General features: G+C 43.0%; 1 protein-coding gene across 1 annotated transcript in view; it reads left to right on the top strand.

Moving 5' to 3' along the window:
- Window positions 1-14,766, top strand: part of GRIN3A (glutamate ionotropic receptor NMDA type subunit 3A) — a 748,999-nt gene that overhangs the window by 413,558 nt on the left and 320,675 nt on the right. The window lies entirely within an intron of this gene.

The raw sequence follows: 14,766 nt of genomic DNA, 5'->3' as shown, positions 1-14,766 counted from the left end.
CCTAGAAAATAAAATCACTTTCTATTAATTTTGTTTAATATTTATATACTTGATGTTCCATATAGTTTGAATTGTGAAAAAACGGTTGTTGCATGTTTTGTTTTTCAATTGTTTGTAGGACATATTGGGTGGGATTTAATAGTCGGTGTGGGTTAAGCACATGATTATGAGTTATCACATATGTGCCTCTCCTATATACTTTTATGGGCACTATCTATGACAGTTTGAAAGTAGAAAAGCAACATTTTGTATCCACACTGTAAAATTATAGTATTTACAGCTAAAAGATGAACACTGAACCTTAAAGCGAGAGAGGACATAAATGAACGCATAGCGATATGGTCTATTATACAGTACAGTGTTTGTAGACAAGTACTGATTTTATTATAACAAACTATCATGTTTATGTCTGTCTTAAACATACCTGATGTTCTTTTACAAACTGACGGAAGATTTAGCGCCTCATTCTGACTTTGGCGGGCGGTAGAGGCCGTCCGCCAAAGTACCGCCGTCAGAATACCGCTGCGCGGTCAAAAGACCGCTGCGGTAATTCTGAGTTTCCCGCTGGGCTGGCGGGCGACCGCCAGAAGGCCGCCCGCCAGCCCAGCGGGAAACCCCCTTCCACGAGGATGCCGGCTCCGAATGGCGGAGTGGAAAGGGTGCGACGGGTGCAGTTGCACCCGTCGCGATTTTCAGTGTCTGCTATGCAGACACTGAAAATCTTGGTGGGGCCCTGTTAGGGGGCCCCTGCAGTGCCCATGCCATTGGCATGGGCACTGCAGGGGCCCCCAGGGGCCCCACGACACCCGTTACCGCCAACCAGGTTCTGGCCGTCAAAACCGCCAGAACCAGGCTGGCGGTAAGGGGGTCGGAATCCCCATGGTGGCGCTGCCTGCAGCGCCGCCATGGAGGATTCCTCAGGCCAGGGGAAAACCGGCGGGAAACCGCCGGTTTCCCTTTTCTGACCGCGGCTTTACCGCCGCAGTCAGAGTAGGCCTGGATGCACCGCCAGCCTGTTGGCGGTGCATCCGCGGTCCCCGGCCCTGGCGGTCCATGACCGCCAGGGTCGTAATGACCCCCTTAGTGTACTGAAGAAGAATCCAACAAATGCTATTGGTAGCCGAAATACAATTTTGATGGAAGTAAATCTTACTGCACTGTAGACAATGACGTAGAAATATTTGATTTATTTATGGCCACTGGAATGTCATGCAGTTATGACAGGACTAATAACAAATGAAACAACTGAAATATATCTAGAAAATTAAACTGCATAGCGGTATATTGCGAATAATAGTTTTGGGTTGTTTCAGGCAGAGAAATTAAATAACACTGTGATGTGATTCTTAACTTCCAAATATTTTTAAAATGTTTTGTATGATATTGCTGGGTCGACAAATGTTTTCTCTTGAGCTAGGAGATCTAGTATAGTGTTGTTCTATGTGTTTAGGCATTATGATCAACAGCATATTTTCCTTCGCAGGTGAACTATTGGCATTGCTATAAAATATGTCCATTTTCAGATAGGTTTTCACCTAGAGATTTCACCTGCTAAATTGCCGGGTGAAACATCCCCACCCATAGAGCTTTCGTGGGTTTTGTAGTCCTGATTCTTAACTGAACTTCAGAATACACATATAAAGAAGTCTTTACTTCTGGGCATGATCATTTTGGGAACCCACAGACGTCTAAATGGTTGAATTAAAACGTTATGGCACTCATAAATATTCGGATGCCGACTTCCATCCTCATAACCCTTACAATCCTCATCCCAAACCTACACAGCTTCAGGAATGAGTTATTCAGAGGTTTTGCATTTGTCCCTGATATCAGTTTTTTCCACAGTGAGAATATCTTTCTTTGTAGAGAAGTACCTTTGCCAACACTTTCATATAAACACACTTAACCCTATGTTTTGCAACAGAAAATGTTTATGTACTATCAGGGTGGGACTCACTATAACTTTGAATGTGTTCACGTGAGATTTCACCCCATGCCACTCTTTGTTCTTAACACATACTGTGGTTTTTTTTTAGGGTTTAGCGCATGTGGTACTCCACCATAAATATGGCAGGGTGCACTGTGCACCCACTCTATTAGGGGTTGCATAAAATGTTATGTTAGCTGTCTTCCTCTGCCAGTGGAATCCTTAGACCAACAGCACCATGAACACTGGATACTAACTCTAAGTACTTCAGATTGCCCACCCTAATTATGGCAGATGTTCTGACGTACTTTTCACCGGTTCAGAAACAGCTGGAAAATACTGGCAGTCACAAAAAGCCTGGGCGTCCCGAACAGAACACCAATAAAATAAAATTCCTGCTTTGGGAGTTTGTTTTTGAAAAATAAAGAAGTTTGTGGAGCAGCCACAGGAAACATGATGACTGGTTAATAGACATATTACCATCAGTAGAGCTGCAGTGGTGGCAACTCCACTATAGGCACCGATCTCTAAACATGACAAGCAGTCATCCGCAAGGGTGTCAGAAGTTATGACCTCCACCACCCTCGCACAACAGTGGGAACCCAACTAAAACTAAATAGCCCTATAAATCATGGTGCACCCCCCCCTCAAATTGGCAAACATGACTGCATGAGTAAGTAGAACTCCATTCATAGAAATATATAGTTCCTGACACTGTGAAATTGGTTTTGGAATTCAATGGTGTGAAGTGGACTTTGCGAATGAGGCTCTTGGTGTCTGCTGTGCAATCTCTGCGAGGGCAGTGTATTTAATCTTTGATCACATTTATTAAAATCTAATGTGTTAATTTTCAAAAAGTTACCACAGTAGTCCTTCAAATGAGATCACACATCCCGAAAAATAATTTACATTAATTACATAACAAACCTTTGTACTTAATTCGGCAAACAACTACAGTTTGATTAGTGCTTTTCTTTCAAGTTGACCCTTCCACTTTTCATAAATGAACAACATCGGGCGCTATGGGAAAATCCTAAAGTGTGTTGATTGCCAAGTGGCTCAGACACCTTGTTCTGTGGTCGAGATACATGGCTATGCACTTGGAACAGAAAGGAGTTTTCTGAAATGAGTTGCCTGTGTGGAAAAGATTGCCCTGAAATAAATTGCATTTATCCCTGTCTGTGTCCCCTGTGAAAAGTGTTTAGCTCAAGGAGACTGTGCTTTAGGCAGATTGATGATGTGAGAATAATTCAGAGTCTTAACTCAGACTCTTAATTAACTCAGATTAATTAAATAATTTGACTGGATTTTTCTCTGGGGACCGTCTATTTAAATGTAACGTTCTAGGCTTTTATTTATACCTACGTGATGAAAACTCAAGCATTATTCTCTGGGTCAGACTAGTAATTCTGGAGAGAATGGGAGTGAATTGTGGCTCTTTATTTAATAAATCGCCCTGTCCTTGGATTTGTAATTGTAGTGTGGCGCATTGCCACCAATTTCAGCAAATGTCTTCTCACCCTTGCTGTAACTGCTGCTGTACTTGCCTAGCTAAGGGGTAAACAGAGCTGATGACCCTTCACACTAATGTGGCCAATGGCGTCTTTGCCAATTGTACTGTCTAATTATAGGAACACTTTATATCTATATGTCTCCTGAGCTGAGCTGATGAAGAGTGTTACTAGCAATGTATGTCACGACCAAACAAGGCTTGTTTGCAAACTTTTAAACAATCTTTTCTTCGATCTTCGAAATGCATTTCAAAAAGATTTTCTAGGAAACTGGAGTGCAGACAGCAAATTCAATTGATTACTAGCAAACATATTTCCATGTGGGCAAAGAAATGTCAGCAGAAAGTGTCATCCGAAATTGCAAACTAAAACCTAAAATGATCATATTTGCTGCCTGACTGCATATATCACAGCCTGCCAACATGAAAGGAGCAAATTGCAGAGTAAATACCAAGCTCACTGCAATGCCCATGGAACTCCTCCCTAGCGCAGTGTAAGACAACGTAGCAACTTGTGCTGCATTACCTAACACCATGGGGCTTATTTACAAGCCCTGTACGTCGCCTGTGAGTTATTTTTTGTGATGTACTGGCAGTGCATATTGCAGGCCTGTATCTACAATGCCCCGCAAAGTCACTTTGCGTGGCTTTTCATGGCCTTGTAGATATGGTGTAAGTCAACGCAGCCCAAGTTGCTGCACTGCCTTACACTGCGTCAGGGAGGTGTTCCATGGGCGTTGCAGTGGGTTTTCCCCCGCAACACACATAGGTTTTGACGCATTCCCAGATTCTCAAGAATCTGTAAACCTGGGATTGCATCAAAATCTTATGTCTCCCCAGGGGAGGTGCAACAAGCAGAAATATCTTTATTTCTATTAGTTTTTTTCCCCTTTCTATGTATGCTGCATTCTGCACCACACCCAGAAAGAGACAAAAGCCAGCATCGATAGGTTTTGTGCACAAAGGTGTCCCCACCTGCACAGAAACAATCCTGTCTGCGACTCCATGATGCCTGCGTCAGTGCTAGGCAGCCTATTCAATAGCACAGGGGTAGAGGACAGAAATGATTTGTATCTTGTAGATACAGCTCATTTCTGCCCTTTTCCTGTGGTGCAGGGCAGCGCAGCAAGGTCACGTGCTGTGCTGCCCTGCACCACAGTGTTTGTAAATAAGCCCCCATGTCTACAAGGCCATGAAAAGGTACGAAAAGTGTTTTTGTGTGGTCTTGTAGATATGGGCTTGCACTACGCGCTGCCAGTGCGTCACAAAAATTGACACACCAGCAGCACACAGGGCTTGTAAATAAGCCCCCTCAGTGCACACATTAATCTCATCTAGCCCATTAACTCTATGTCCAAGGTAGTCACCCTCACAGAACTTACCAATCACTGTCACATAGCGCCATGCAAATAAAATGGCATCCTGCAATTAGATCTGCATCACATGTACAATTACCAATTGGAGGGACACTTCTTTCTTAGGAAATCCACAGGAGAAAGCACAGAGCACAAAGCAACAGAATAGGTGTGTGAGCAGCTGTTTTCTGCTGATGAAGGGCTGAACCCAGAAACACGTGTCCAGAGACTTACAGCACTTGCTGCACCTACTAAGGTCAAAACCTGCAGTTTACTTTATGGATAAAAGACGAACTTTGACTGCATTTACCATGATGTATTGGGGCTGACTTCATGCTGGAGTGTGATGCAGGGTGCTCCCTTTCTGGTTTTCCTGTTGAAGAAGGCTCCCTTGAGCCAACGAGCTGACGAGGTCTGGTTGAGCACATGCATGCCAGTGAGTGGTACATATACTTGAGAGGACTCTTGGCAGCATTTCCAGCACCCCACAGACAAAGCTGCTCTCTGCTGATGAAGGGCTGAACCCAGAAACACGTGTCCAGAGATTTATTGCACTTGCTGCACCTACTAAGGTAAAAAACTACAGTTTACTCTATGGATAAAAAATGAACATTGACTGCATTTACCATGATGCATTGGGGCTGACTGCATGCTGGAGTGTGAGGCAGGGTGCTCCCTTTTTGGTCATCCATCATTTCAGGTGTAACTATCACAAGATTAGTTGGCTCGTTTAGATCAGGAGGCCTGGAATAAGATGCCATTGTGGACACTTGAACCAGAAGCCAGATTTTAAGCTCCTTTCAAGGTCTAACTTTGGAATTAGGTGCAGATTTTGTGGGCTGTGGAATCTAAAGAAGCAAGTTCTCACCTAGTGGGGAGAGGTCACAGATAGAGTTGCCCATGCACGACATGTATGCAGGTGGTGGCTGGGTCCTTATAAATGGATTAATTAACCAAGTACCACCTGCAGTTCACAGTTGATGAAAATGAACATTTCAGTAGTGTGACAAATCATGGTACGCACAAGATCAAAACAATTGATTAACCTTGCAAAGAGCTTCTGGAAGTTTGCCTACAAAATCAAGCAGATCCTTTTCTACCAAGGCGTAGTTGCCCATTGTAATTTTATGCCTTGCGGATATTTAAGAAAATAGAGGCTAAACAAGTATATTTTTCCAGTTTGTGATTCATGTGGATTCCTTTCCAGGTCAATCTGTCCACCTCAAAGCTTACTTAAGAAACTCCTGCTTCTTCCACTGGAATGTAGATCTGAAGGCATCACGGGTGCATTCAGACAGAATAGGTTTCACTGTCAACTTTATGACTTTTTGCTGTTATTTGTGAAACAAAGAATACTGAAAAGGTGAAGATTAAAGGGCCCCATGTTTTCACTAACACCCAGAGCCAACCCAACTTGTTTGCTGGAGCTGTTGGTACTTGTCCAATTATTTTTCAATCATTTCCTTATCTTCTCAGGGATTCCCAAGGTCTTCAAGTGTGATTGGTTCTGGACAAGTTAAATTGCCATTATAGAATGAATTGGCTATTACAGAGAGGTCCATGATCTTTTGACCAAAGCTTCTAAGTGCATGCATCATGGAGACTTGGACAACAGTCACTCATAAAAGTATAGCCTGGGCTTGCTCAGTCATGTGGAGATATTAGGTTACAATTAATACTAGGGGTGTGCAAAAACACATAATTGTCCTACATTTTGTGATGTTATTCACAGATATTTTTAAAGTCAAGGAGGATGATGCTATCCCACCAGAGTGTGAATTTGCATTACACATTGTTTGTTTTTTTTCTTTGACAATACTGTGGCAATCTGGGAGAACATGGCGGGCTGCGGCGTTCACGCAGCGCACTAGGGCATTTCCGGTTCCGGTTCCTGGGGGGCGCGGCAGGACGGGGCTGCCGATCGGATCGCGGCCACAGGCACATGGATGTGCGCACCGCGATTCTCTGACACAGAGGCAGGCTGGAGGGCAGCGGGGGCTGTCTGGTGGCGCCGGGCCGCGCTGGAGCTGCGCCGGGCGTGGAAAGGTGCAGCGCGTATTCCCCTTTGGGGGAATAGCGGCAGCAGCAGCTGCAGTAACGGCTCCATTGGCGAAGCAGCAGAGAAGACAAGGCAAGGAGCACAACTCAAGGAAACATCGGAGAAGGGGGCCAGGAGAAAAACGGTGAGGCAGAGTGGGGGGGGGGGTGATACCCCTTCTCCCCCGGTTTTCTTAACAAGAGTTGAGGGGACTGATCAGTGGCAACTGGACAATTTTGATGGGACTACAGCAGGTAAGGGAGACAAGGGGGGTTTAGCCAAAAAAAGGTCTAAATCCAAATCTTGTGAAGGAGGAAGGATTGTTGTGAGGAAGGTGGGGGAAAGCAAACTTAAGGGGAGAGATAAGTTGACGCCCTCCCTAAGGTCTTTTTTTAAAGTAAGACCGGAAGTAATCAAGCTTACCCCTGGTCAGGCTAGAGCGGTAATGGAGGTCACCACTTTACAGTCGGACGATGCTGTTGACGAGGGCAGGGGGCGGGTAGTCAATAGTATGGTTGCGCCATCCCAAGCAATCGGCGGAAGCAAAGAAGGAGCAAGGATGGAGAAGATGTTCCCCCTGCCAGTGTCGGGGGAGGAACAGTTGGCCCCCTTACAAGTTCAGATCCCAATCGTCGTGGCCGCAGAGGCACAAGATTCTGTGCCTAAGACGGTGGTCGAGGAATCTGCTCAAGCCGTCCCTGTCCCCTCCTCTTCGCTGAGCTCTTCGCTTGAGGCGTTGATTTTGTCTATTTCTGAGGATGTAAAGAAAGGCTTTGCGAATTCAGAAATAAATCAAGGGGAGATAAGAGAGGTTTGTGCTATTTTAGAAAGAAAAATTGATGGTGTAATGGAGACAACTCAGGCCCTGGAGGAAGCTATGGGTGGTATGAAGGAGGAATTGGCGCAACATAAGGGTGAGATTGACACATTGAAGGGAAGCGAGTAGGCATTAAAAAATAGGATTGAGCAACTGGAAAACTACTCAAGAAGAAACAATTTAAAGCTTTTGAAAGTACCTGAAGGTATAGAAGGTAACGATCTCAAGGCCTTTGTAGTTTCACTAATCAAAGCGGCAGTCGATCTGGAGGAGACTGAGGAGGAAATTGGAAAGGAAATACAGAGAATTCATCGGGACCCTTTCAAGAGGCAGATGAACAGTAGTAGACCTCAAAACATTTTGATAAACTTTTTGACATACCAGATGAAAGAAAAGATCTTATCTAGAGCATTGAAACAAAAATCTTTAAGAGTGAATGATATTGTTTTTGAGATTAGGTCTGATTTATCCAGGGTTACTATGGATAGGCAGTGGGAGCTCGGGAAATGTTTGGAGATTTTTAAGTCTCTGGGGGTCTCGGCTCAGTTGACATTTCCAGCCTTCCTCCGGGTCATGTACAACAACAAAATGTATAATATTAGAGATATAAGTGAGGCGGATAAATTATTGGAAGTAGTTAAAAAGGGCAGACCGATAAATAATGTTGCTTCCTAAGTTTAAATTCCCCAGGAACACGGGGCGCTCTAAAATCTTGGATCATCATGGTCCTTAGTTGGGGGGGGTTCTCCACGGGTGGGGTAGGGGGGGAAGGGGAGGGGCGGGGGGAGTAGGGTGGGGGTTGGGGGGGGAGAGTGGGAAAAAAAGAAAAAAGTAGTGCCTCGTTCAACCCGGTTATTTGTTCCGTAAGATTTGAAAGATAGCTAGTAGGGAGAGAAGCCAGGGGGCGAAGAATTTATCATTGCAAATTCTTTCATGGAATGTTAATGGCTTGAGGATGCGAGGGAAAAGGGAGCGAATATTACAGTATCTGCATGATTCAACGGCGCAAATTTTAGTCTTGCAGGAAACGCATTTAACAAAGGCGGAGTGTATTAACATAATACAAAAGTTGAGGTAGGTTCAAACATTTACATGCACAGAGCATAATTATCATACTAAAGGGGTGGCAATTTTAGTCAAACAAGCACAACAGGGAAATGTGGTAATTTTGGAAGTTAGATCAGATACAGCGGGGCGATGGGTGATAGTTAAAGTACAATTTGGTGGTCGTAATCTGGTTTTAGCAGGATACTATGGCCCCAATTGCGACGATATAGAACCTTTAAGGCGTCTTTTCTCTCAGCTTCTTGAATTCTCGGACCCGGTTATCCTGATGGGTGATTTTAATGTCGTGTTAGATAACGAGCTGGATAGGCATACCTCTAAGTCGCGAGGCATGCCTAAGTCGCAACAATATTTAAGGAGGATGATGAAGGAATTTGGTTTGTGCGATATTTGGAGACAAAGGGTGGGGAACGGCAGGGATTTTTTGTTTTTTAAAAAGAAATATAGGCATGCCTCTCGAATTGCTTACTTTTTATTAGACTCACGTTTGAGAGAGGAGGTGAAGAATATAGCGTATCTCCCCTCTCACCTATCGGACCACTCTGCGGGTTGTGCTGGATATGAGTTTCCTGCAGAGAAGTCTCAGTAATCGGTGGATGATCGACCGATCCTTATTACTGGATCAGGAGGTGCTGGTAAAGCTGCGTAAGGAATCAGAATAAATTTTCAGGTTAAATATGGGATCCGCCCCATTATCAGTCGTATGGGACACGTTTAAACGGTTATTCGAGGGAAGATTATGAGTAGCTCTATCCAGAAACGTAAAGTGTTTAGAAATGAGATTAATTCGAAAGAGGAGGAAATGCGAAAGTATAAAGTCGAAATAATAGAATTAGGGGAGACTGAGGCTTTGAGGGCTAGCTTGGATGGGTTGAGAAGACAGTTGGAGAAGGTATTACAGGGAAGAATTCAAAGGAAATGGGAGGCAAGCAAATTGGCACATTTCGAATATGGGGAAAATGCGGGGAAGTTGTTAGCCTGGAAAGGCAAAACAGATCGTGTTAGGAATTACATCAAGGAGGTTGAAATGGAGCAGTCAGGAGAAAGAAGAACGGATGAGGCGGCAATAGAATCGCCTTTTCAAAAAAAAATTACAAAATTGTATTCGGAGGAGTTAGAGGTGGATGAAGATATGGTAACGGATTGGATGGGGCCCGACATATCCTTAGGTATATCATTGCAGGAGAGGGAAGCACTGAATGCCCCAATTACGTCTGAGGAAATTAGGAGAATTTTGAATAGTAGTAAGTCTGGGACGGCGCCGGGTCCGGATGCCATCCCAGTGGAGGTTTATAAGGTATTAGGGGACTCAATTATCCCCGTGCTGACTGAGCAGTTTGGGGGGTTTCTGGAATTTGGCAATGATATCCCTCCCTCGTGGAATGAGGCGGTGATCTCTTTAATTTTGAAACCTGATAAAAATCCAGCGAAATGTGCTTCTTACAGGCCTATATCATTGCTGAACAGCGATTATAAATTAACATTTGAATTGATTGGGGCAATAGATATGGCTAGAACGTTTGGGGCACCATTGGCAATCATTATCTTAGATGCAATGAAAGCTTTTGATCAAGTAAATTGGAACTTTTTGAAATCGATTTTGAGGCGGGCCAATTTAGGATCAAAGTTTTGTGGGGTTATCGACCAGATTTATACATCTCCGTTTGCTAAGATTTTGGTGAATGGGAGACTTACGGAGCCCATTACAATTTCTAGAGGTACTAGACAGGGTTGTCCCTTGTCTCCTGTATTGTTTAATTTGTATATTGAACCGTTTGCTAGAAAAATCAGGCAAAATCTCCTTATCCCTCCCTTTTGCTGCAATGGTTGGGAAAAAAAGATTTCTTTATATGCAGACGATCTGCTGATATATACAGTACTAACAATTTACCATTGGCTTTTAGCACAGTTAAAGAACTGGCTGAACAATTTGGAAGGATATCAGGGTATCGGATTAATGTGGGAAAAACAGAAACTATGCAGTGGAATATGGAAGTAGGGTCAATATCAAATAAGCAGGAAATACGATATCTAGGCATTTTAGTGACCCATAATCTTAAGGATTTAGTAGAGAGGAATGCACGAAAATTATTAGTTGAGTGTAAAGCCATGCTACAAAAATGGGCATATCTCCCTTTGACGATTCTCGGGAGGATAAATTTAATTAAGATGTTTATTCTGCCTAAATGGAATTTTGTGTTTGCAGCTATCACTTTGGCAATACATAAAGGATATCTGGATAAAATGCAACAGGCGATAAGTAGTTTTATTTAGAGTTCAAAGGGGCCTTGGATATCTTGGAAGAAACTATGCAGAAGAAGGGAAAAGGGAGGATTGGCTTTACCAGATTTGGCATATTATGCATGGGCTTTTTTATTCAAGAACTCAAGGATGTTGTTTTTGTGCCCAGATGGGTCAGCAGTGGGCAGAATGTATAAGGCAATGGTTTCATCTGTAAAAGGGGCCTCAAGGCATTTTCTTTTCAAATTCGGCGACCCTAAATTTTTCAAAAAAGTTAAATTGAAAGTGCTGCAAGTATTGGCAAGGAGTTGGTATCAGTTGAGACGACGTCTTGGTGTGCATTACTACAGCTATCAGGCCTCTATTTGGGACTCCCCGGGCACCCCAGAGTGCTGTAAAGATATTTTAGCATTACCACTCAAAAGGGCACGGGTGGAAAGCTGGGGTGAGCTCTCTCGAGAGGGTACCTTACTCTTATGGGATGAGTTGGTAAGGATAACAAGTGGATCCCTGTCCAGGTTAAAATATTTACAGATAAGAGAGTGGGAAAAAGAAATTAAGGGGGGCTTGGGTGTGGTAAACTCATTGGAGGACTCTTTTCTTGAATTTGCGGTCTCTGCCCCTGTAAAGAAGTTGGTGGTTTGGTATTGGGAAATATTAGAAACTCTTGATGGGAATTTTGCCCTACCGAACAATCTATGGGGTAAGGCCGTGCCAGGCGATAAGGTTGGGTTATGGTGGAAGAAGTCGTTTTTGACTCTTTATGAAGTAGTGAAGCCTGCCCCATTAAGGAAAAATCATCTTTATACCTTACACAGAGCTTATATATCGCCGGCAAAACTTTCCAAGTTTAAGAAGGGGGAAGTGATTAAATGGCTGAAATGCGGTGGGGTAGGAGCAACGGATATTCATATGTTTTGGGATTGCCCTGCTATTCGGCTGTTTTGGGAGGAAGTCTTTGGGGTAATATCATCTATGTTAGGCTGGAAAATCAATGTATCACTCCCGCTGATTATATTCGGGCAGTTACAGGAAGAGGGTACATGGAGTAGGGTGAATAAAGCTAATCGTAAATTTTTGTTTTATGTAATTGTGTTGGGCAGGAACAAAATCTGCAAAAATTGGATGAAGGAGCACCCTCCGAGTTATATGGATTGGCTTAATGCAGTTCTCTGCATTTTGAACATGGACTTAAATACGCAGGGTTCTAAGAGAAATGCGGAATTATGGTCGCCTTTATTAAAATGGGGGGAGTGGTCTGAATTTGTTTTCTTTTTAAGCACCGGCTATTTTGAGATTATTTGAAATTGGTCTGTTCATCTTTCGTCCAATGATTATTCACCGTTTGCCACTCCTGCTGGTTTGCCTAGGCAGACTGGGAGATATAATGGTGCACCCCCTGGTTAGGGCCTCACTCTTAGTTAGAGGGTGAGAAGGTTGCATGAATTAAGAGGTGGCTCAGAAGGCGGGGCTGAATGAGGACAAAAAAAAAAGAAATACTGTGGCAATCTGTCCGACCTCTAAGGTGTGGAAGGTGATCCCAAGCATGTGCCTCCACGTGGGTCTGGTTACAAGTACTTAATAGAACAAGCACTACACATGAAATTCTGAGTGAAACAGGGAAGAAGGATAAGGTAAAGAAGAAATATTGGAATGGCTCTGCAGAGTCCTCAGGCGCTTACAGTACTCACCACAGGGAAAGGCACACAGCATATGTAAACACTCCAGTAGCAAACACGGATGAGAGGAGCAGATGGTAGCAGCAGTGTTCCAGGAACAGGTTTGTAGCAGTAGTAAACTAAAGCAGAGACATATAGAGGTAAAGCAGGATCTCAACAGGGGGGACCGACAAACACAACTAAGGCAAAGGAGAATAGAAGGCTGGGTGAGAACTGGTACAAAGTGAAGTAACCTTAACAAAAAATAGGGTTTTTTGCAGTACATAAAATACTGTTTCTGTCCCGCTAGCACTGGTAGTTCTCTGCCATCTTAAATTGGGAAATCATCATACTTTCTGATGTAACAGGTACCCTGATGTAATAGGAAGGATGCCAACATTGCTGGTAACTCTAGTGTCGAATAATAGGTCTCCACAGACTTCACGTGCCTCTATCTCCTGTCTGTGAATTATGGTATTTCGCAGAAAACGGTGAGACCTCCCTAAAACTCTTACAAAGTACTGCTTTGGGACATTTGACATTCATGACAATTTTTTGATTTTTTTCTCTCATTTCATTTCGTGACCAATGCCAGCAAATTGTTTTAATGTTCACAGCCAATTAAAACATGACGTGCAGGCTCTCGCATCTCTGTCGGAAATCCCCACACCATTTTCTTTAAATGTCTCTGACTCTTCCAGCAATATAAATTGCTGCTACACTGAAACAGAAGCATTTCTGTCCCGTATCATCACACAATTTATCAGCTACTACAAGGCTGAGATCCAGAGTAGCATGCAGGTCCCAAAATTACAAGGCCATTACCACATGTTGTTTCCCGAATTCCATGCACATTTCAGCTCATAGTTTCCTCCTGCTTTGAGGGATGGAAAACGTGTGCCGGACAGCATGTGGTTTTATTGAGTGCAATTCTGCAACCATCCAAAATTTATAAATTCCCTTGAACAACTGTGAAATTACCACTCTGCTTAACTCAGAATGAGGGCCTCTGTTCTCCTTAAAAGGAACTATATCAAGCTACAGTCTGGTGTAGGTCTGATTTGAAAACAAGAAATGCCTTTTGTTCGGTAGAATGTTTGGGTTTAGTGTGATTTTATAAATGTTTTTGTGGGTGTTACTTCGGTGCAAAAAACACTACAACGCAGTAGCTCAAATCAAACTCAAATCAAATGCATTAATGCATTAATAATGAAAATTATTGCATAAACAGCAACATAAAACATGTATCGAACTGTAATGTTTGCTGTGTTTAAAAATGGAGTGCGGTGTTTCCTACAAACGTACTGAATATGATTTTAGTTTCTTCTCAGCGAGGTTAAATAATCTGATAGTTATTACATTGAGTCTTGCGTTACCCACTTTATAACATTCTATCCCGGCTTGACAACAAGTTAGTACTCCCAAACTATTGAACTAGTGCCGTAGCAGGAGGCGACGTTCAGGGGGGAGTGCGGGACATATGCAGATGCCGTGCACAGTCGTTTCTTGAGCTTGGTGACACCATCAACAGATTCCATCATGTCCGGAAAATATCCGTTTTCGGCAAAGCTCCAAGGTTGGAAGGCCTCCAAACGCTGAGTCATGAATTTGAATTTCATAGTGTTGTGTAACAAGTCCCCAGATAAGACTGTCGCACAAGATCCTGGTACGATTTATTGACAATGTTGTTGTTAAACCTATTTAACGTGACATTTCTATTGCACCTTTTATCTTAGACAATTTAACCTACTAATGGATGCCATACTCAAGTAGGTCAAAGTATGTAGTTTTCTGGCAATCACCTGTTTTTACAGAAAATACGAGGGTCCTAGCTGAATCATATATATTTAGTAAATTTAGTTTTACTTTGCAGCTGGTTTATCTATTCTCTCCTTTTTATATGTTCGATTGTTTTCATTTTAATCCAAACTGATAAACACAACAATAGCACTTTTCATTTCTGTTTTAAATAGATGTATTCTTTTAATTTTAAATTACATGTGCACATCTGGAACACAATCCGCATTAGTATTTATTTCGCAAAGTCCATCAAACACAGGAAGAATTCGTCAGTTTCTATAGAGAATCGATGACTCACAATTAAATTAAACAGGTGAAATTACTTTCCAAGTTGATTGCCCGTTCCAACCTGGAA

The sequence above is a fragment of the Pleurodeles waltl genome, chromosome 1_2, assembly GCF_031143425.1.
Source record: "Pleurodeles waltl isolate 20211129_DDA chromosome 1_2, aPleWal1.hap1.20221129, whole genome shotgun sequence".
Lineage (NCBI taxonomy): Eukaryota > Metazoa > Chordata > Amphibia > Caudata > Salamandridae > Pleurodeles > Pleurodeles waltl.
The sequence above is the reverse complement of the archived record's forward strand: the minus strand, read 5'-3'. Positions and strand labels throughout refer to the sequence as shown.